Source organism: Nicotiana attenuata, chromosome 7 (assembly GCF_001879085.1).
Source record: "Nicotiana attenuata strain UT chromosome 7, NIATTr2, whole genome shotgun sequence".
Lineage (NCBI taxonomy): Eukaryota > Viridiplantae > Streptophyta > Magnoliopsida > Solanales > Solanaceae > Nicotiana > Nicotiana attenuata.
Window position 1 is genome coordinate 62,958,325 of NC_031995.1, and position 22,198 is coordinate 62,980,522.

A 22,198-nucleotide genomic window follows, 5' to 3' on the forward strand; every position below is an offset into this window, starting at 1 on the left:
GCACACTAAATAGGCACAGCTAATTGAGGATCCTGTCAATTAACTTCAACAAACACGTAGTTGAACAAATAGATTAAACTGGCAATCTATATTAACATAATCAAGAAGTTCATCCTTCAATAGGTTCCATCAAAACCCTAGACAAAGGATTTAGCTACTCATAACAACGTAAGATAAAACTACTAGATTATTCATAATGCAAAAATTGCAAGAAAATAAAAGAGATAAAAGAACTATGATGTTTTGGGTGATCTTTCACTCTTGTTCTTCTCCAAAAGTAATCTCCAAGACAAGCTTCCCCTCTTTTGGGCGAGTTTCTATAGCTTATAAGGGTTTTACAAAAGTTTCCCCGAATTGACACTTTGGCCCCCAATTTTCAGATACGTGAACAGTTTACCGCGGCCGCGGCGTGGACCGCGGTGAACACTGCCTCAGTTATTTTCTACGCTTTGTCTCCGCGCTCTGCACCGCGGTCCACCGCGGTCGCGGTGGACTTGTGTCCAGTCATTTTCTTTTGCTCTTTGTGTTCCGGTACTACTTGAGTGGGTGTTTTCTTCACATTATTGCCTCCAAACGCTTCATGTTGCTTCCCACGCATAATATTCCATGCGAAACCAAATCACACTATTTAAAGCATTTTGTTGGCAATTTACCTTATAAAACAACAATAAAGCATGAGCAATTAAGGTGTAAATATCAACTATATAGCCTACTATCAACACCCCACACTTAGATTATTGCTAGTCATCGAGCAATTCACCACACTCCATCAAAATTCCTTCCCTAAGCTTTTCCCTCAACGACTCACACCATGAACATTTTACAAAAGTTACACCTAGTAGTGAGCAAACTTTACCTCAAGAATCAAATCTTTCGTACCCCGTAACATTTGCACTTACTCAAACCACTATACACAAGAGTCAAGATGTACCTTTCCTTTGTGAATCACATGCCCTCACATCAAACAAGAGAGTAGTTCCATATATAATGATAGTGATAACAATTAGGAACTAAAATAGATAGACTTCGCTCACTCTCAAAAAGGACATTCACATGCCACAAAGAGCACCATAGGCTTGCCCGTAGTGTAGTACTCGACTAATCGAGCCCCACTCAGTCTAAGATCAATATGACTTTATTTGGTTGTAATGTAGGCTAAGGGACGGGTAGGATATATTTGGATATAGTGACTAGCCTCCCTAAGCACTTTTAATACAATTACATTAAACTTTAAGATCATCATTTTGTCAGCCAACATTCCACCATATTTATTTAAACATCCCCTTACATTAGGTGCAATTTGTACAAGCTACCACTTATTAATCACTATGCATTATATTATAATTTTTTTTCTTTTCGTGGTGCTTCTCTTTTCATGCTTCACATTCTGTACCTTTTCTCTATTTTCATGGTTCCACTTGAAAAACCAAACCACTACCCCACACTTTTGCTTTTGCATATTTTCAATACCATTCTAGTGCTTAGTGAGAGAAAAATGGGTTCAAACAGCAGGCTATTCAAACAATTGGGTAAGGTTCACATTATGGTTGCCAAAGAAACAGACTTATAGGCTCAACGGGGTTAACTACGATGTACTGCATTCAGGTGGGTTTACTTTATATGTCTGGCTCAACAAAGAAATGCCTATATCACTTCTAAAATTAAATGAAGCTACTATTTCGCTTTGCAAACACACAGGGCAAGTTCTAGGCATCCAATGTACAGAATGGAATACAGTAACACTCCCACACACATGGCACATGACTCACTCCGGATTAGTTTATCAAGACATCCTCTTTTGAGTGTTCAAGTTAGGTACAAACATACAATATTTTTAAGGCACTTAAATAAGATTCAACCCTTGAAGCTAAGCTACACTCTAGCGTCTATCGTGTTCAGGTATAAAAGCGCTAAGGTTTTTTTTTTCTCTTCTTCGATTTTAAGCTCGTCGCCCATTAATCCTAACCTAAAAAAAACAAAAAATTTACCTATACCCGGTTCAAGCTAAACCCTTGGAAAAGAACCGTGGCCTAAAGAAAACCAAGGGGGAGTTACTACACTACCTAAAAAAAAAATTAAAAAAAAATCTTTTTGGTATTTTCTCTAGACTAACTTCCCTCAAGAAAATTTTCTGAAGGATCCGTCATCAGGAAGAGTCTCTATATTCCATTTTTTTTCTCGACTTAGTCCCTCAAGAACCCCGTCGTCGGGACAAGTCACTTACTATTCCTACTTACCTAATGAACTACTATTCTACATCAAAACAATCAAAGCAAACAATTAATTGTTACAATTACAACATACAATGAAGTATCCCCACCCCACACTTAAAATAAAGACATGTTCCCATGGCTTCAAAATGTAAAGAACAGTGAGGTAAAGGAACTTCCATGAGGCTCACTCTTAGTCAGAAACTGTGTCTGGGTTCACGTTGCAGGTGCGACCCAAAGCTCTCAACCAGCCCATGAATTTCTTTTCCGACTTCACCTGTCGGTCAGCCACTGCATCAATACGGATACCCAAGTCGGCGACGGAGGTTCGCAACCCAGTCATCTCCTGCTCCAAAGCGGCCATGATAGTGCTCCAGCGTGGCTGTGATGTTCCCGCCTCGTCCCTTCTCGAAGGAGCTGTGATCTCAGCAGCTCCCCTAGCATCATCATCAGACTCATCAGGAGAGTCATCACTGTCCGGCACTAGCTCCCTTCCCTCAAGTCCAATGTTCTTTGCCCGGAATGGAGCCTACAGAGGTAACTTTCCATTAACTCGAAGATTCTCAGGGACCTTAGCAAGGCGGCACAGTCGGGTGACTAGCGAAGGGAAGTAGTGGCCCTTGATTAGCTCAGGCGATCTAATGAACATTTCATCATGGAGTACTCGGGCGACATCAAACCCTTGGTGAGTCATAAAGCAGTAGATCATAGCGGCCCGTGGCCCATTCACATCAGTGGTATTGCTGGATGGTAGCAGGCGGGTGTTGATGACAGTGAGCCAGCACTTTGCCTCCCAAGTAAGAGACTGTGAGTGTAGAGTCGTCGGCTGTGCTACCCATTTGGGCATTCTGCCAGGTATACAGATTACCTCCTGAATTCTGTCCCAGTCAACCCTCGGGCGATGAGACATGATGTAATGATCGTCACCCATGAATGTTGGGAGGCGATACGCTCTGCGGATGACCTCTATAGAAGCATTAACCCGGGTGTTGCGCATAGTCACAACCTCATTCTCGTTTTCTGGCAAGTAGGCATAAAGCTCTCTCACTAACTGAATATTGGCCTCTCTGGAATCACAAAGAAGATGTCCAGCTGACACCTCCTTAACTCATTAAACATATTTTGGCACTCCTTCACCAATGCCGTCCGATCGATGTAGACCTCATGGAGCAACTTCTTTGCAGCTTTCTGATTGTACCTTGTCTCCGCTGATTGAGAGACGAACCGAGTGCTATCGAACTGCATTGCACTGGCTTGGCCCCTAGCTCGTGAGGAGCCTCTTGGACCACTAGCAGAGGACCCGGTGTTTCGTCTCTTACGAGATGAACTCATAGTACCTGTCAAAATAGAGAAACGCTTATTAGGACGGGCCCAAAATGTGTGACTATGGGAGGTTACTCAGACTTCACCACAACCATGTCACAACATCACCTTATATCTCCATTGATGCAATTTCCCAAACACATTGTGGGCAAGGCACTTATCTTCATATTCATGGNTCTGAGAGATTAGCTGAGATTTATATCCGGGAGATTGTTCGCCTTCATGGTGTGCCGACATCTATCATTTCGGACCGGGGTACGCAGTTTACCTCACGCTTCTGGAGAGCAGTTCAGCAAGAGTTGGGCACACGGGTTGATTTGAGCACAACATTTCATCCCCAGACGGACGGTCAGTCTGAGCGGACTATTCAGATTCTAGAGGATATGTTTCGAGCTTGTGTTATTGACTTTGGAGGTTCGTGGAATCAGTTCTTGCCTTTAGCGGAGTTTGCCTACAACAACAGCTACCAGTCGAGCATCCAGATGGCTCCTTATGAGGCTTTATATGGTAGGCGGTGTTGGTCTCCGGTTGGATGGTTTGAGCCAGGAGAGGCTCGGTTGTTGGGTACAGATTTAGTTCAGGAGGCCTTGGACAAGGTCAAGATCATTCAGGATAGGCTTCATTCAGCTCAGTCTAGGCAAAAGAGTTATGCAGACCGCAAGGTTCGAGATGTGGCATTTATGGTTGGTGAGCGGGTATTGCTCCGAGTGTCGCCTATGAAGGGCGTGATGAGATTTGGGAAAAAGGGCAAGCTTAGCCCAAGGTTCATTGGTCCATTTGAGATTCTTGATCGAGTGGGAGAGGTGGCTTATAGACTTGCATTGCCGCCTAGCTTATCAGTCGTGCATCCAGTTTTTCATGTATCCATGCTTCGGAGATATCACGGTGATCCCGCCCACGTGTTAGACTTCAGCACTATCCAGCTGGACAAGGACTTGTCATACGAGGAGGAGCCGGTAGCTATTTTGGACCGGCAGGTTCGTCAGTTGAGATCCAAGATTTTCCTTCTGTGCGTGTTCAGTAGAGAGGTCAGCCCCCTGAGGCATCAACCTGGGAGTCCGAGTCTGATATGCGGAGTCGTTATCCTCATCTTTTTCCCGACTCAGGTACTTCTTTCTTCTGTCCGTTCGAGGACGAACGGTTGTTTTAGAGGTGGAGAATGTGACAACCCAAAGGGGTCATCACTTGCTTCCTTACTCATTCTGTGCTTCTGAGGTCTTGAAAACCTCATTTAGGGTTCCCTCGATTTGCGTGCGCATTCCAGGCGCGTAGCCGGAAAGCCTAAATATGAATTCTGTGAGAAAAATGCTAAATTTTGATATTAAATTGGATAAATTTGACTTCGGTCAACATTTTGGGTAAACGGACCCGGACCCGTGATTTGACGGTCCCGGAGGGTCCGTAGGAAAATATGGGACTTGGGCGTATGCCCGGAGTCGAATTCCGAGGTCCCAAGCCCGAGAAATGAATTTTTGTGTGAAATTGTTTTCTGGAAATGATTAAGGAAAATGAAAAAGAAATTTGATTAAAAGACTATGGTATCGGGCTCGTATTTTGGTTCCGGCGCCCGGTATAAGTCTTATATATGGTTTAAGCGCTTTCTGTAAAGTTTGGTTGAAAACGGACGTCGTTTGACGTGTTTCGGACTTAAAATGGAAAATTGATGTTCTATGAAAATTTGGAGAAATCATGTGTTTTGAGGCTTGATCCGATGTATATGATGTTATTTTGGCGATTTAATCGCACGAATAAGTCCGTAAGATGTTTTTGAGGTTGTGTGTATGTTTGTTTGGAGCCCCGAGGGCTCGGGTGAGTTTTGGATAGGTGTCGAGTTGCATTTTGACCTTAGAAATCTCAGAAATTGCTGCTGGTATGAACAGGTTTGCAAATGCGAACTCACAAATGCGAAGGCTGGTTCGCAAATGCGAACCCAGCCCAGGCCTGCCTTGGGTCGCAAATGCGAGGTCCTTTCGCAATTGCGAAGTGTGCCCACATGGCTGGAGGTCGCAAATGCGACTAATTATTCGCAAATGTGAACAAGCTCAGATTTCCTAGAGTTCGCAAATGCGAATTTCCTTTCGCATTTCCCAAGCCTGCAGGGTTCGCAAATGCGAACCCAGTTCGCAATTCCCATATCTACAGCCCAGCAATTTTCATACATAGTCGAATTTTAGGCCATTTTTCACCCCACTTTCAAAATACAACTCCTTAGGCGATACTTCAAGAACAAGTTTCATTCCAAATCATTTGCAAGTCAATTTTTACTCAATTCTGTCATTCATTAACATCATTTAACATATTTTCCACTTAAAATCAAGGATTTTCATGGGTGAAATTGGGGGTTTTGGGTAGAACCTAGGTTTTTGACCACGTGGGCCCGGGGGCGATTTTGAAATTTTTGGGAAAAACTTTGGAAAATTCATTTTTATGCATTCAAATTGATTCATTTAGTGTTTATTAAAGTAATTAAGTGACTTGTGACTAGATTCGAGCGGATTGGAGGTGGAATCACGGGGTAAAGCCATAGTTGAGGCTTGAGTTGAGTTCAAGGCATCGAGGTAAGTGTTTGGTCTAACCCTAGCTTGAGTGAATATGAGTTGAGTCTTATTTGCTACTTGTTGATTGTCGAGTACGATGTATAGGCATGGTGACGAGTATCTCTACACTGGTGTCTAGCATGACCGTGAATCCTTATTTTGCGAATATTTTCGATTTTGTTATACCTTCCATGCTTAATTGATGACTTCTATATGTTGTAAAGAGCTTGTGAAAGGAATTGTGATCTTTAAACTTCGTGGAGCGTTGGCTCGAGTTGAAATACAAATTGTGAAGGTATATGAGATTAGTAAATCATTGGAGCATTGGCTCGAGTGATAATGTGAACTATGTGATGAAAGTGAAAGAAATAGAAAGAGTTATTGATCTATTCCCTTGCCGGGACGTTGTTGATTATTGAATATTTTCCCTTGCCGGGACGTTGAGATTATTGATGTTATACCCTTGCTGGGATTAAATTGTTTTATTGTGTTCCCTTGCCGGAATTTCTATTATTATTTTGTTTATTCCCTTGCCCTTGTTTGTGATTATTGTTTGGGTGAGGAAGAGTGTAAAGCACGAAGGGTGATGCCGTGCACTGTTTGTTTATTGTGAGGAAAGAGTGTAAAGCACGAAGGGTGATGCCGTGCCGCACGATGTACCATTTCGTGCCAATTCTATTGATTATATGTGAGGAAAGAGAGTAAAAGCACGAAGGGTGATGCCGTGCACATTTTGTTATTCTAATTGCTTGGTGAGGACGAGAGTAAAAGCACGAAGGGTGATTCCGTGTCACTTGTCTTTGATTTTCCTGATTTTTTTGGCTGATAATTGANGTACTTGTATGTATATCTACACATGTTTATTTGGTGGTCTGGTCCTAGCCTCGTCACTACTTCGCCGGGGTTAGGCTAGGCACTTACCAGCACATGGGTCGGTTGTGCTGATACTACACTCTGTGCTATTGCACAGATCCCAGGCTTCAGACAGCAGCAGTAATAGAGTGGGAGCAGGCTTTCAGTCCAGTGAGACCCGAGGTAGCCTTGCAGGCATTCGCAGGCCCTGGCGTCTCCTTTCATCTATATTCCTGTTTCTTTCATGTAATTCTGGAGACAGTGTCAAGTTTATTTCTTTCAGACCTTTATGTGTAGTATTCTTAGACCGTCTGTGAAACTGTGACACTAGTCTTGGGTAGAGGCCTTGGTTGAAATTTTCCGCATTTCTATTCAGTTTTTTATAATATTGAGACTTCCGCTTATTATTTAATTTCATTGCTTTGTATTATTGCCGATAATTGTTAAAAGGAATTATGTTATTAATGAAAAAGTAATTAAATTTGGCTTGCCTAGCTCTCATTAGTAGGCGCCATCACGACTCCCGAGGGTGGAAAATCCGGGTCGTAACACCTTTAAATCTTTCCCAAGTTTCTTGCAAGGACTCAGTCGGCTGCTGCTTATACTGCAATATTTCATCAATCTGTCTTGCAGTCTTGTTTGGCGGATAGAACTTGTTCAGGAACTGCTTGACTAATTCCTCCCAGGTGGCAATGGAATTGATAGGGAGTGAATTTAACCAAGTCTGAGCTTCCCCGGTCACAGAGAATGGGAACAGTAACAGCTCGATAGCTTCCGGGGTCACATTTGGCTGCCTTTGGGTCACACAAATTGATAGAAAATTTTTCAGGTGCTGCTGAGAGTCTTCAATGTGTGATCCGGAGAACAATCCTTTATTCTGCAGTAGATGCAGCATATTGTTGGTTATCTGGATAGTCTCCGCTTGAATTGCGGGCACAACTATGGCAGTGGCCAAGTTATCAGCTGTGGGCTGTGCCTAGTCATAAAGTGCAGCTTCGGGCACAAGAGGTGACACCACTCTTACGTTGGGGTTTGCTGGCAGATCCCCAACGTTTCCAACGATGTTGTCTGCGTCACCCATGTCAAATTCGAGCTGGTGTGATTGTTGTGATTGTTGGAGTCTCTTGTTGGCACAGTTCAATGCCCTGAACATTTTCTCGGGGTCTGAGAGTCTTTCTAGCAGTTCTCCAGTCCTCGAGGAGCTTCTAGGCATACACCTAATTTCCACAAGAGTTCAAACGTTAGAATTTCAATGAAAAGATTGGGTATAGAGAAAACTGACTACACTAAGAATGTTCTGTACTTCTTTCAATTGTAATTGATAACACCGTTAATTCCCCGGCAACGACGCCAAAATTTGATCACGCCCAACTATACCTTATAAAAAGACACGCGGATGTTGCAAATATAGTCTGGGTATTTAGGCCCAGAGTCGAACCCACAGGGAATTAACCTATCAATTACTTTCTTTGGATGTACTCAATTCTCTGGAATCAACTTCCCCAAACTTTATAAATCACAGTTGATGGTATTGCTAATAGCTAAGACTGAAAGTAAATAGACAGTTGAAAACTAAATATGCTTGAGTTGTAAACAATTATGAGAAGGTTCTAAGGCTATGATTTCCCCTATTGGTGGAATCACTTCCGGTTATGCTTCATATAAATCTTGAGCACTCTATTTACATTAAATCTCTCCCGAGTAATCATAATAATTTACTAAACGCACTCTCCCGAGATACGCTAGCTAGCTTAATTCATTACAACTCACGTTAAATTGCACCCAAGGCTTCGTTATCCCTAATCCCGCCTTTAAACCTGCAGTTATAGATCCCTCTTATACATTGGGAGTGATGTTGTTCAACAACTACCTAAATATGCACTCTCTCCCGATTTATGCACACTAAATAGGCACAGCTAATTGAGGATCCTGTCAATTAACTTCAACAAATACGTAGTTGAACAAATAGAGATTAAACTGGCAATCTATATTAACATAATCAAGAAGTTCATCCTTCAATAGGTTCCATTAAAACCCTAGACAAAAGGATTTAGCTACTCATAACAACGTAAGATAAAACTACTAGATTATTCATAATGCAAAAATTGCAAGAAAATAAAAGAGATAAAAGAACTATGATATTTTGGGTGATCTCTCACACTTGTTCTTCTCCAAAAGTAATCTCCAACTTCCCCTCTTTTGGGCGAGTTTCTATAGCTTATAAGGGTTTTACAAAAGTTTTCCCGAAATGACACTTTGGCCCCCAATTTTCAGATACGTGAACAGTTCACCGCGGCCGCGGCGTGGACCGCGGTGAACACTGCCTCATTTATTTTCTTCGCTTTGTCTCCGCGCTCTGCACCGCGGTCCACCGCGGTCGCGGTGGACTTGTGTCCAGTCATTTTCTTTTGCTCTTTGTGTTTGGGTACTTCTTGAGTGGATGTTTTCTTCACATTATTGCCTCCAAACGCTTCATGTTGCTTCCTCACACATAATATTCCCCGCGAAACCAAATCACGCTATTTAAAGCATTTTGTTGGCAATTTACCTTATAAAACAACAACAAAGCATGAGCAATTAAGGTGTAAATATCAACTATATAGCCTACTATCAGTGGATGACAAAATGTTTGAGGCTTAAAATATATAACTAGTATTTAGATAGAATATGACTAATTCTCCCTCCGTAAGATGTCGTGACAGCACCTAGTCTCTACGACTAGGTAAGCCTAACAATTTGCGAAAAAATAAAAAATGAAGACAGAATCAACTACGAAATTTCAGCAAATAACTATATAACGGAAAAATGCCGCTCGGCATGTACAAGTAAACCGACACTCGAGTATAAACAATATTCTTAAGACCCGGTAGTCACAAGTCACAAGCTCTAAGAAATTGTCTAACTGTTTCTATACATCAGTAACTAGAAGAAATAAAGGAAGAACAACATAAAAGGGACAGAGGTGGACTCCGAGGTCTGCGCACGCTAGCAGATATACCTTGAAGTCTCCGGAGCAGCAGCAAGTACGCAACTAATAGCGGGGCTGGTAGGAGGTACCTGGATCTGCACACAAAATATGTGCAGAAGAGTAGCATGAGTACACCACAACGGTACCTAGTAAGTACCAAGCCTAACCTCGGAACAGTAGTGACGAGGTCAGGTCAGGGCCCTATTGGAACATAATAATTTAAGGAAGAAAAATATAGCAGTGCAATAAGAGACTGAAAATTTAACAAGGAGAAACTACAGAAGATAACAGCACAACACATAGGTATAAACAACAGGGGCACTGCTGAGATACCGTCTTGTAGTCCCAAAAGTAAATGCTCAACAGGAGATCTCCCGAGATACCTGTCATGACCCAAACCGATAGGCCGCGACGGGCACCCGGTACCTTACTCAACCTAGTACCAACGTAACATATCTTTCTTATTACATCATTATATACACGTGACATACGGGCCTAATAGGCCAACATGATCATTTATAAACTCAAAACATAGGCCGACAAGGCCGTACAATCTTTCACGTACACGACATATGTCTACAAGCCTCTAAGAGTACATAAATGTCATAAAGGTCGGGATAGAGTCCCGCCATACCAAACAATACACGTCTAAATCATACTAACCAAACAAGCAACTCCAAAGCAAATGGAGTGCAACAACATCTTCCGCTGAGCTGATAGCCTACATGGAGGGCTCTCGACCTGTCTATCGGGACCTACGGGCATGAAACGCAGCATCCCCAGGCAAAAGGGACGTCAGTACGAAAAATGTACCGAGTATGTAAGGCACATAAATAAGTACATAACAGACATGGAGAAAATATAGAGTAAATGACTCCACCTGTAAGTCTGGATAACTTTGTAAATCATAAAATAATTATAGTGTCATGCATATGCGTATGTCATGTCGTGCATAGGTACATGTTTTAATACATCATCAGCCTCTGAGGGCGTCCCATCATATCATCTCGGCGACTGTGGGGAAAATCATCAACGTATACCAGCTGATCAGGTGGTGGTGCGTATATAACGCTATAGCCTTTCCCATATCCCATATACATACATAAATACGCGTATATAACGCCATCTGGTCATGGGTCAATGTACATGAATGCAATGCATGAAAAGTACATTAATAAAATCTTTTGGAATGTCATAAGACCATTTTGCCTATGAGTAATATCATAAAGTAAACTCTTTTCAAATTTCATATTCTTCTGAGACCCATGATCAGATGATAGAATAATATGACACATGGGGAATCAAAAATATAGGCACCCCTAGTATTTCTATGAATAGAGTCATTTATGAAAATTGCGTATTTTGCTCGTTTCATTTGTATCGTATGGATCAATGCAAAAGAAAGAAGGGATAGCCTTAACATACCTGGAGTGGGGATGTAATATTCCGTTAAAAACCTTCGTGGATTGAACTTAGAACCCAAAAATCGAATTAAGATTCTGCGTTTTGAAACTGATGAACGAAATCAGCTTCTGTTCTTGGTGTTGAAGTGCCTGGACGTTGGAGCTTCTTTGAAATTTTCAAACGAAATTTTGGCTAAGGATTTCTTGAAATGTTGGACGAAAATGATCTCTGCTTCTAGCGTTTTTGGTTTCTTACACCAAAAACAGAATGTGGTTTGATCTAATGAATTGATTACCAAGTCTCCTAGATAATGTTCACAAGTCTTATTTGATAAGACTTAAATTTAAGTCTATGTCTTGGTTATATTCATAAGTAGCCATCTGGCAAGAGTGACCAAGAGTCATTTTGTTAGCTATTGTGGCTTTATGCCACGTGGGGGGTGGGGGTGAAGGTTATTAATCTTTATCTACTTATTAGTTAACTGGGTAATATCGTTACCCGGTAATTAATCAATTACCCGCATAATTTAAAAATTGCCCCAAATTATTTAAAATTCCACTTATTTTTTTTATATACTTTATATGTACGTTATTCATTATACTACCGTGGTCATATGGTACCTTGCATGGTACTAGTCCATAAATATCGGGTATTAACGCTCGGCCTGTATTTTATCCCAACATGCCAAACTTGGACGAAAATTCATTTTCTTGACTTGCTTCCCCTCTCACCTTCACGAATTTACTCATCACTTGTTTGGAATAGCATAATCCTTAAAATCTCCAAATAATCCTTTCCTTGGACTGATGTCAATTATCTTTCGACCAATTCAACGTACAATACTGCAGGGTGAAACATCGCCGTAATTTAATACTGCGAGGCGTAACATCATCGTAATGTAATACCGCAGGACGTAATATTGACGTAATATTTAGGGGCGTAACATCATTCCCCCCTTTAGAACATTCGTCCTCGAATGTTGACTGATGCTCTTATCATTTTCACAACTTATAGCTCTTGTGAATACCTTAATACTCTCCTTGCCATTTAGGCAGTTGTTCTGTAAATAAATCCAAAGTCTAGGGTATTCCCCCTTTAGTCCTTGTTCTCATACCACAACTTGTGGTCGAAATCTTTCCAATCTCGTAACTGTTGCTACCTCCTGTCATGCAGCCTCTATGATTCTAACCTTGTAAGTGTGCCTATGCGATTCACCTTTCCTTTTTTCCTTTTAGCTTTTAGTCAATCTCTAGGCCTTACTTTGTAAACATATACAAGGTTTAATAGGATGCCTCTCTGGGCATCTATAGGTGTACTGAAGTTCTTTGCTCGATACTTTGTAGAACTTGCGAATATGGCCATATCTTATTTCCTAGATCTGGTTATCCATTCGTATGACTTTACTGCATTACATGGGTTATACTATACCATAATTTTTACTTCAATTTATCGTTACTGAGGTATGCTTAACAAGCTCCCGGTTACTTTTGTTGCCTATCCTTTAAGTATAAATCTCAGTCCTTTAATGCTCCTTCATTACCGTTCGTCTTAAGAATCATGGCCTAATCTCATGTCATACTTTGTAACTTGTATCTGTCCATTGTTGATTCACCTCAATGTTGATCTACAATCCTCTCCTTAAAGACTTGAAACTTCTTACGTAATACATTGCCGCTAGGGCTTACGTTGCATTGAGGAATATTTGAAGTGATTTCCATAATCGTATTTCATAGTGTCTCAATGTGATTCACCTTATGGGGGTATCCTAATTTCGTGCCGCCAGCGAAATCTTTTCTTCTTTTTTTTTCTCTTCTTTTCAAATCATTATTCAAACGAAGCCCCAAACGTCATCCTTTATATGTCATAATTATACCCTCATTTTATTACCAGGTCAACATTTCATTCTTTCTAAATGCTATTAATCTTGGATTCCTTTGAGTTCATTCAACTTAGAGAAACCATTATCTCTCTTGTTTTCATGGACTTAATCCTAAGGACTTTATCCATTCTCATCAGCTTCTCGCTCGCCCTTTCTTGTCCTTACTCCTGTCTTCCTAAATCTTTGTCGCTTTACCATACTCTAGCTTGCGACCTACACATATTCATTTATACCACTCGCAACCTTCCTTCAACTTGCTTGCACCACAGATTTCCTAATGTTATTTTGGAACATCAAACGAGACATTACATTGTCTCTAACTCTTCTTTTACTTTCTTAACTAGACCTATCTATACCTAGAAACTATAGGCTATAAGATATGCCACTGACGATGCCTCTATCATTCCTGGATATTGAATCCTCGCGCTTCTAGCCCTCTATCCGAAGTATGGACTATTCACAACCTTCTGCATTTGAGTATCTCGTACGTTGTTCACCTTTACCTTACTTACTTAAAATCTCTCATCATATCTTCTTTCTCCTTCATAACCTCCCCTCTACATAGGTATGATTCACACCACAACTTGACGCTCTATTATAATACTACAATCCGGTGGGAGCTTCGAAACGACTTCTTATGAGTTTGTTACTTTTTTAACTGGCTTTATCATAGAGCTATTATAGAATATGGCTACTGTACTATCTCTTGTGTACCTTTGATATCTAAAAGGTAATCCTGCAATGTTCTCAATCATGAGATCTATAATTTTCTGGGTCCAATAGTCAGATTCCCGATTTACTTCGTTGATGTAACTCATTTGTTTCCTCCTTCTTCTGATCGACCTTTACGTTAGCTTAAGTTATCTTCCGATCTGTGGTTCATGGTATTAGTTATCCTGTTTAGCCTATCATGGGCGATGAGGAATATGCATGATACAATCCTTTAACAATTTAATCCTTCGTTTATGACCTGGGCTCAATTCCTTCCTTTAATGTATACCAGAATCTTCTACGGCTGTATATTCTGCATGTATTAAACTCCGAACCCTTAAGTGCATTCATAACGTAATCGACTCTGGATCATTGATCGAATAATTTCTTTCGTTCCATCTTAGCTCTCTTTCAGCGTAAGCTATTACTTTTCCTAGTAGTTCTGCCCCTTTGTTGCGTGCATACTTAGTTTATCTTAGTGCCCACACATATTGGAATTCCATACAACCCATATAATCTTGAATATCATCCTTTGATTCTTTTCTTCTTCCCGTTTATTAGCCACGATAGGTGCCACTTTCTTGTGAAGTGCATACAATGTTGTTATGGGACTGTTGTTATAAGACCATTTCCTTTTTAAGTCATTGTGCTTAGGTTGAAGCCTTCTTCCTTATTTTCTCAGCTTAGTCTTTCATTGTAGTACTTAGGGAGGATCCTCTGACTCTTGTAAAGTTGTGAGCTTATTACATTGTATATTCGACGGACCTTCTGGTGTCCTTCCTTGCCTATACTTTTATGTAGTTACTTATCTCTATGCCCTTGTGCTTGTGGGGTTGCTTCTGAGCTGACATTTTGACTGTCTTCCCAGTGGCACTCTCTTTTATCCCCGTAACACTCATATGGTACCTTTAACTACCCCGACTCCTATTTAAATCTATCTCATGTATTATAACGATATTACTACGAGGCTGAATTCTCCATGTTGGGGTTTACTATATTTATCTTGCATGATCTGCTAATTTGTCTGTAACTTCTTGTCTAGTCATGACTAGGCTCTTCCTGAATCAAATACTAATTACTCGTCGGCCCATTCTCATATCCATATTCTGGGTAAACTTTCTTGGGTTATTTCCTTGTCTTAACTTACCTTACATACTGGCTCCTTATCTATCAATAATATCCCGTGCAGGAACCCTTACTTCCTTTTTTTTATGTCGTGCTTACATAACGATCTGGAATCATAGCATATCTTAACATTTGGATAAGTGCAACCTCATCCCTGTCTCATTTTTATCGCATTCTTCTTCATCATTCCATATTCCCCCCTTTAGGGGAGTACTAAGACTTGGACCTATGACGATCTACCCATAGAAAATTTTCCTCTTCATCTTTGGCGTCCTTTCACATCATCCATGACCCTTACTCGCCTTGAGGCAATCCTTTTGTACCAAGGATAACTAAATTCCTCACTCGCGATGGTGACACTTAGTGTAACTGGCATATAGAGTCTCTTAAGCTTAACATTGCTCATATTGCTTATTTTAGGGAAGCGTCTCCCTGAATGACCATTCTCTGAATTCATCATGGATCTTCTTCTGTTGTCCATTCTATTGTTGCGCGAATGCGATATGACATTCTCATGATGCTGACTATCATCAAATCACTCAGTTCCTAATTCATATTTAGTTTATCTTGTTCACCAGTCCATACTGATTTCTTTTACTCTGGGTCTAACTTTTCCTTCTGTTAATCACGTTAGAGTTGCGAACTTATTTCTCGAAATGAGGGTATGACTATATGGCCTATATTCTTTTATTGTCTAAAGACCTGTCATCTTTCGTATTTTCCTTCACTTGACTGTAGACTCAGTAATACTGTCATCGTTTTTTTGACCTACCGTTGTCATCCATGTATCACAGCTTACTCATAATGTTTCATTAACTCTTTTCTTATCTCCCGCTAATTATCTATGTCTACTGCTTTACTCTAAAAACTCGAACAAAACCTTCTTTTGCTTTTGGCTCCCCTAGCTCCATCCCTTAGCTCTTCGAGTTGCCTAATATTCTTTCTTTACTGGGGACGGGAGCCACACTAAGGTAATATTTATTCCTTCAAGGCTTCCAGTGCTCATATCTAGCTTTACTATTTTAGGGTGCACCATCTAGGTGTCTTACGAGGAGATCTATTAGCGCATTTGCAATATCCATTGGAAATGTCAACTAAAGCAAACAATCCATTAACTATTTTGGGCCACTCTAACCCCACCCGGATCGTGATATCCCTTCCTCTTCTTAATCGACACCTGTTAGCCCCCAATATGGTATACTGAGATGGGTGTGGCCAATTATACATACCTCTGTTACTGTTGAGGGTAACTCACAATGCTTATATCTTTCTGCCAAAACTGTAATACTGATAATCTTCATTAACTGGGTACCTTGTACCCTTCTTCACCTTGCTCCTTTTACTTGCTGAAACTTGTGTCTCCCTCCTTATTCCTTTTTACCGTAAGAGTGGATAGGCATTCTTGCCTTAGGGATCCTTATCAAGAAGCTTACACATCTTAGTATACACATGATTTGCTGAATACAAGCACGATGCAAAAATTGAGTTCCTCTGACTCAACTCTTCCACAGCTATACCTCTTACCTACCGTCTTTCTAGATATAGGTATCATCGTACTATAAGTAAGATAGAATTTAGGAAATTGAGTTCTTACAACTGAGCTCTACCACACGATCTAGAGTAGGAAGAAAGAGTGACAATCTTAAATGCTCTGTAGCCTCCTGCTTATAAGTGTGGTGCACAACACACCCATAAATAAGACTCTACTAGACACGGCTTGTAGACTCCCTGGAACAGAACTGCTCTGATACCACTTTTGTCACGACCCAAACCAATGGGCTGCGATGGGCACCCGGTACCTTACTCAACCTAGTACCAACGTAACGTATCTTTCTTATTACATCATCATATACACGTGACATACGGGCCTAATAGGCCAACATGATCATTTATAAACTCAAAACATAGGCCGACAAGGCCGTACAATCTTCACGTACACGACATATGTCTACAAGCCTCTAAGAGCACATAAATATCATAAAGGTCGGGACAGAGTCCCGCCATACCAAACAATATACGTCTAAATCATACTAACCAAACAAGCAACTCCGAAGCATATGGAGCGCACCAACATCTTCCGCTAAGCTGATAGCCTACTTGGAGGGCTCTCGACCTGTCTACCGGGACCTGCGGGCATGAAACGCAGCGTCCCCAGGCAAAAGGGACGTCGGTACGAAAAATGTACCGAGTATGTAAGGCACATAAATAAGTACATAACAGACATGGAGGAAATATAGAGTAAATGACTCCACCTGTAAGTCTGGATAACTTTGTAAATCATAAAATAATTATAGTGTCATGCATATGCGTATGAATGTCATGTCGTGCATAGGTACATGTTTCATAACATCATCAGCCTCTGAGGGCGTCCCATCATATCATCTCGGCCACTGTGGGGAAAATCATCAACGTATACCAGCTGATCAGGTGGTGGTGCGTATATAACGCCATAGCCTTTCCCATAGCCCATATACATATATATACATACATATATACGCGTATATAACACCATCTGGTCATGGGTCAATGTACATGAATGCAATGCATGAAAAGTACATTAATAAAATCTTTCGGAATGTCATAAGACCATTTTGCCTATGAGTAATATCATAAAATAAACTCTTTTCAACTTTCGTATTCTTCTGAGACCCATGAACAGATGATAGAATAATATGACACATGAGGAATCAAGAATATAGGCACCCCTAGTATTTCTATGAATAGAGTCATTTATGAAAATTACGTATTTTGCTCGTTTCATTTGTGTCGTATGGATCATGCCAAAAGAAAGAAGGGATAGCCTTAACATACTTGGAGTAGGGAAAAATCCGTATAATATTTCATTGAAAACCTTCATGGATTGAACTTAGAACCAAAAATCAAATTAAGCTTCTGCGTTTTGAAACTGATGAACGAAATCAGCTTCTGTTCTTGGCGTTGAAGTGCCTGGACGTTGGAGCTTCTTTGAAATTTTCAAATGAAATTTTGGCTAAGGATTTCTTGAAATGTTGGACGAAAATGATCTCTGCTTCAAACGTTTTTGGTTTCTTAAACCAAATACAGAATGTGGTTTGATCTAATGAATTGATTACCAAGTCTCCTAGATAATGCTCACAAGTCTTATTTGATAAGACTTAAATTTAAGTCTATGTCTTGGTTATATTCATAAGTAGCCATCTGGTAAGAGTGACCAAGAGTCATTTTGTTAGCTATTGTGGCTTTATGCCACGTGGGTAGTGGGGGTGAAGATTATTAATCTTTACCCACTTATTAGTTAACAGGGTAATGTACCGTTATCTGGTAATTAATCAAATACCCGCATAATTTAAAAATTGCGCCAAATTATTTAAAATTCCACTTATTTTTTTATGTACTGTATATATACATTATACATTATACTACCGTGGTCATATGGTACCTTGCATGGTATTAGTCCATAAATATAGGGTATTAATGCTCGGCCCGTATTTTATCCCAACATGCCAAACTTGGACGAAAATTTATTTTCTTGAATTGCTTCCCCTCTCACCTTCACGAATTTACTCATCACTTGTTTGGAATAGCATAATCCTTAAAATCTCCAAATAATCCTTTCCTTTGACTGATGTCAATTACCTTACGACCAATTCAACGTACGATACTGCAGGATGCAACATCGTCGTAATTTAATACTGTGAGGCGTAACATCATTGTAATGTAATACTGCAGGACGTAATATTGACGTAATATTGCGGGGCGTAACAATACCGTCTCGTAGTCCCAAAAATAAATGCTCAACAGGAGATCTCTTTAGATACCGTCTCGTAGTCCCAAAAGTAAATATGCAAGAAGATCTCCTGAGGTACCGCCTCATAGTCCCAAAAGTAAATGTGCAGGGGGATCTCCCGAGGTACCGCCTCGTAGTCCCAAAAGTAAACACACAGCTCGAAACCGATGAAAACAACAATTAAAGTAAGAACTCTACAGTTTAAGACTGATACAAATCAAGAAAAAATAGGAAATTGATTTCAAATAAGCATTTAAGACACGTAGACATGCGATATTAGGCTAAACAGGATAACTACACATGCTGGTATAACTCAATTAAGATTGTAACAGGTTACTACTCAGTAAAAAACTGGATTTTACAAGAATTAGCCCGTGTACGCACTCGTCACCTCGTGTACACGGCGCTCACATATCACAGAAGTATCACAACAGTACCAAATCCTAAGGGGATTTCCCCACACAAGGTTAGGAAAGCCACTTACCTTGAACCAAGCTCAATCAATCAGTAAGAATGCCTTTTCCTTGATTTTCCGACTCCGAATGACCCAAATCTAGCCAAAAGCAATTACATACCATAAATATAACTATAAGAAACTAGTCTAATTAATGAAATCAAGACGTTAGCAAGAAATTAGAAATTCGCCCCCAAAAGTTGACGCGGGCCCATGTCTCGGAATCGGGTAAAAGTCACAAAATACGAGTACCCATTCAACCACGAGTTTACTCGTACCAATATTACTCAAATTCAATATCAAGATCTCAATCAAAACCCAAAAATTTGGTCGAAGAACTTTTTCACTTTTTTCCCAAATTTCTCGACCCAAATCTTAAATTAGAAGATGAAATTAACGATAAATTAGTGGGACATAACCAAAAACAAGTGAAGAATCATTACCCAATTGATGCCTCTAAAAATCCCTTAAAATCTCGTCCAAATCCGAGCTCTCTATCTCAAGTTGTGATAAAAATGGCAAAACCCTCATTTTTGAAATATAATCCGTTGCCCAGGTAAAACGTTCTTCGCGAACGCGGAAACCTCCTCAGGTTCGCGAAGCATAATAATGCTTCAGTCCAAAAACCTTCTTCGCGAACGCGATGGCCTTATCGCGAACGCGGAGCTTACACAGCCTGACCTACGCGAATGCAGGACCCTCATCGCGAACGCGTAGGCTAATTGCTTGGTGACTCATCTGCCCTTTCCTCTACGCGAACATGAGGACCCAATTGCGAACGTGTAGGCCTAAGATTTCAGTGCTTCGGGAACGCGGGACATGCATCGCGAACGCGAAGGTTCCAGCAGCACTCAAACTTACTCTACGCGAATGCGGGAGAACCTTCACGAACGCGTGGAGGGAAACCAACACCAGCAATAGCTGATGCTTTAGCTATAACACTAAGTCCAATTCTAGTCCGTTAACCATCCAGAATCCACCCGAGGCCCTCGGGACCTCAACCAAACATACCAACAAGTCCTAAAACACCATACTAACTTAGTCGAGCCTTCGAATTACATCAAACAATGCTAAAACACGAATCGCACTCCAATTCAAACTTAATGAACTTTGAAACTTCAAACTTCTACAACCGATGCCGAAACATATCAAAACACGTCCGATTGACCTCAAATTTTACACACAAGTCATAATTGACATTACGCACCTACTTCAACTTTCGGAATCGGAATCCGACCCCGATATCAAAAAGTCCACTTCCGGTCAAACTTCCCAAAGATTCAACTTTCACCATTTCAAGCCTAATTCAGCTACAGACCTCCAATTCACAATCCGGACACGCTCCTAAGTGTAAAATCATCCAACGGATCTAACAGAACCGACGAAACTTCATTCCAAAGTCGTCTTCACAAAGTTCCAACTACGGTCAAATTCCTAGAATTTAAGCTTCCATTTTAGGGACTAAGCGTCCCAATTCACTCCGAAACCAAAAACAAAATGTCGTGGAAAGTTACACAAGCATAAAATGATACGTGGGAAGCGGTAAATAGGGGATTGGGGGTAATACTCTCAAAGCGATCGGCCAGGTCGTTACATCCTTCCTCTCTTAAAATAATCGTTCGTCTTGGAACGGGCATAGAGACGTACCTGAAGTGGTGAAAAGATGAGGATAACGGCAGCAAATATCATGCTCGGCCTCCCAAGTCGGCTCCTCGACCTGCTGGCCCCTCCATTGAACCTTCACTGAAGTAATGTTCTTCGACCTCAACTTTCGAACCTGCTTGTCCAAAATAGCCACCAGCTCCTCAACATAAGATAAATCCTTGTCCAACTGGACTGAGCTGAAATCCAACACATGAAACGAATCATCGTGATACTTCCGGAGCATGGAAACATGGAATACTAGATGAACTCCTGCTAGACTGGGAGGCAAGGTAAGCTCATAAAAAACCTCCCCAACTCGCCGCAACACCTCGAATGAGCAAATAAACCTTGGGATCAGTTTTCCCTTCTTCCCGAAGCTCATAAGACCCTTCATGGGCAAAACCCGGAGCAAGACCCGCTCCCAACCATGAATGCAACATCGCGAACCTTCTGATCCGCATAACTCTTCTGTCTGGACTGGGCTGTGCGAAGTCGATCTTGAATCACCTTAACCTTCTCCAAAACATCCTGAACCAAGTCTGTACCCAATAGCCTAGCCTTGCCCGGATCAAACAAACCCACTGGAGACCGACACTGCCTACCATGCCGAGCCTCATACGGTGCCATCTGGATGCTCGGCTGATAACTATTGTTGTAGGAAAACTTCGCAAGTGGCAAGAACTGATCCCAAGAACCCCCAAACTCCATCACACAAGCACGGAGCATATCCTTCAGTACCTGAATAGTGCGCTCGGACTGTCTGTCCGTTTGAGAGTGAAATGCTGTGCTCAACTCAACCCGAGTACCTAACCCATACTGTACGGCCCTCCAAAACCGCGATGTAAACTACGTACCCTGGTAAGAGATGATAGATACCAGTATGCCATCAAGCCCGACAATCTCGTGGATATAAACTCGAGCCAGCTGCTCGGAAGAATAAGTAGTCATCACAGGAATGAAATGAGCTGACTTGGTCAGCCTATCCACAATCACCCAAACTGCATCAAACTTCCGATGAGTCCGTGGAAGCCCAATAACAAAATCCATAGTGATCCGCTCCCATTTCCACTCTGGAATCTCTAGCTTCTAAAGCAATCCACTTGGCCGCTGATGCTCATTCTTCACTTGTTGGCAATTTAGACACTGAGCTACATATTCCACTATGTCCTTCTTCATTCTCCTCCACCAATATATCTGCCTCAAGTCGTGATACATCTTCGCGGCACGGATAAAAGGAGTACTGCGAACTGCGAGCCTCACGGAGAATTAACTCACGCAATCCGTCTACATTGGGCACACATATCATGCCTTGCATCCTCAATGCA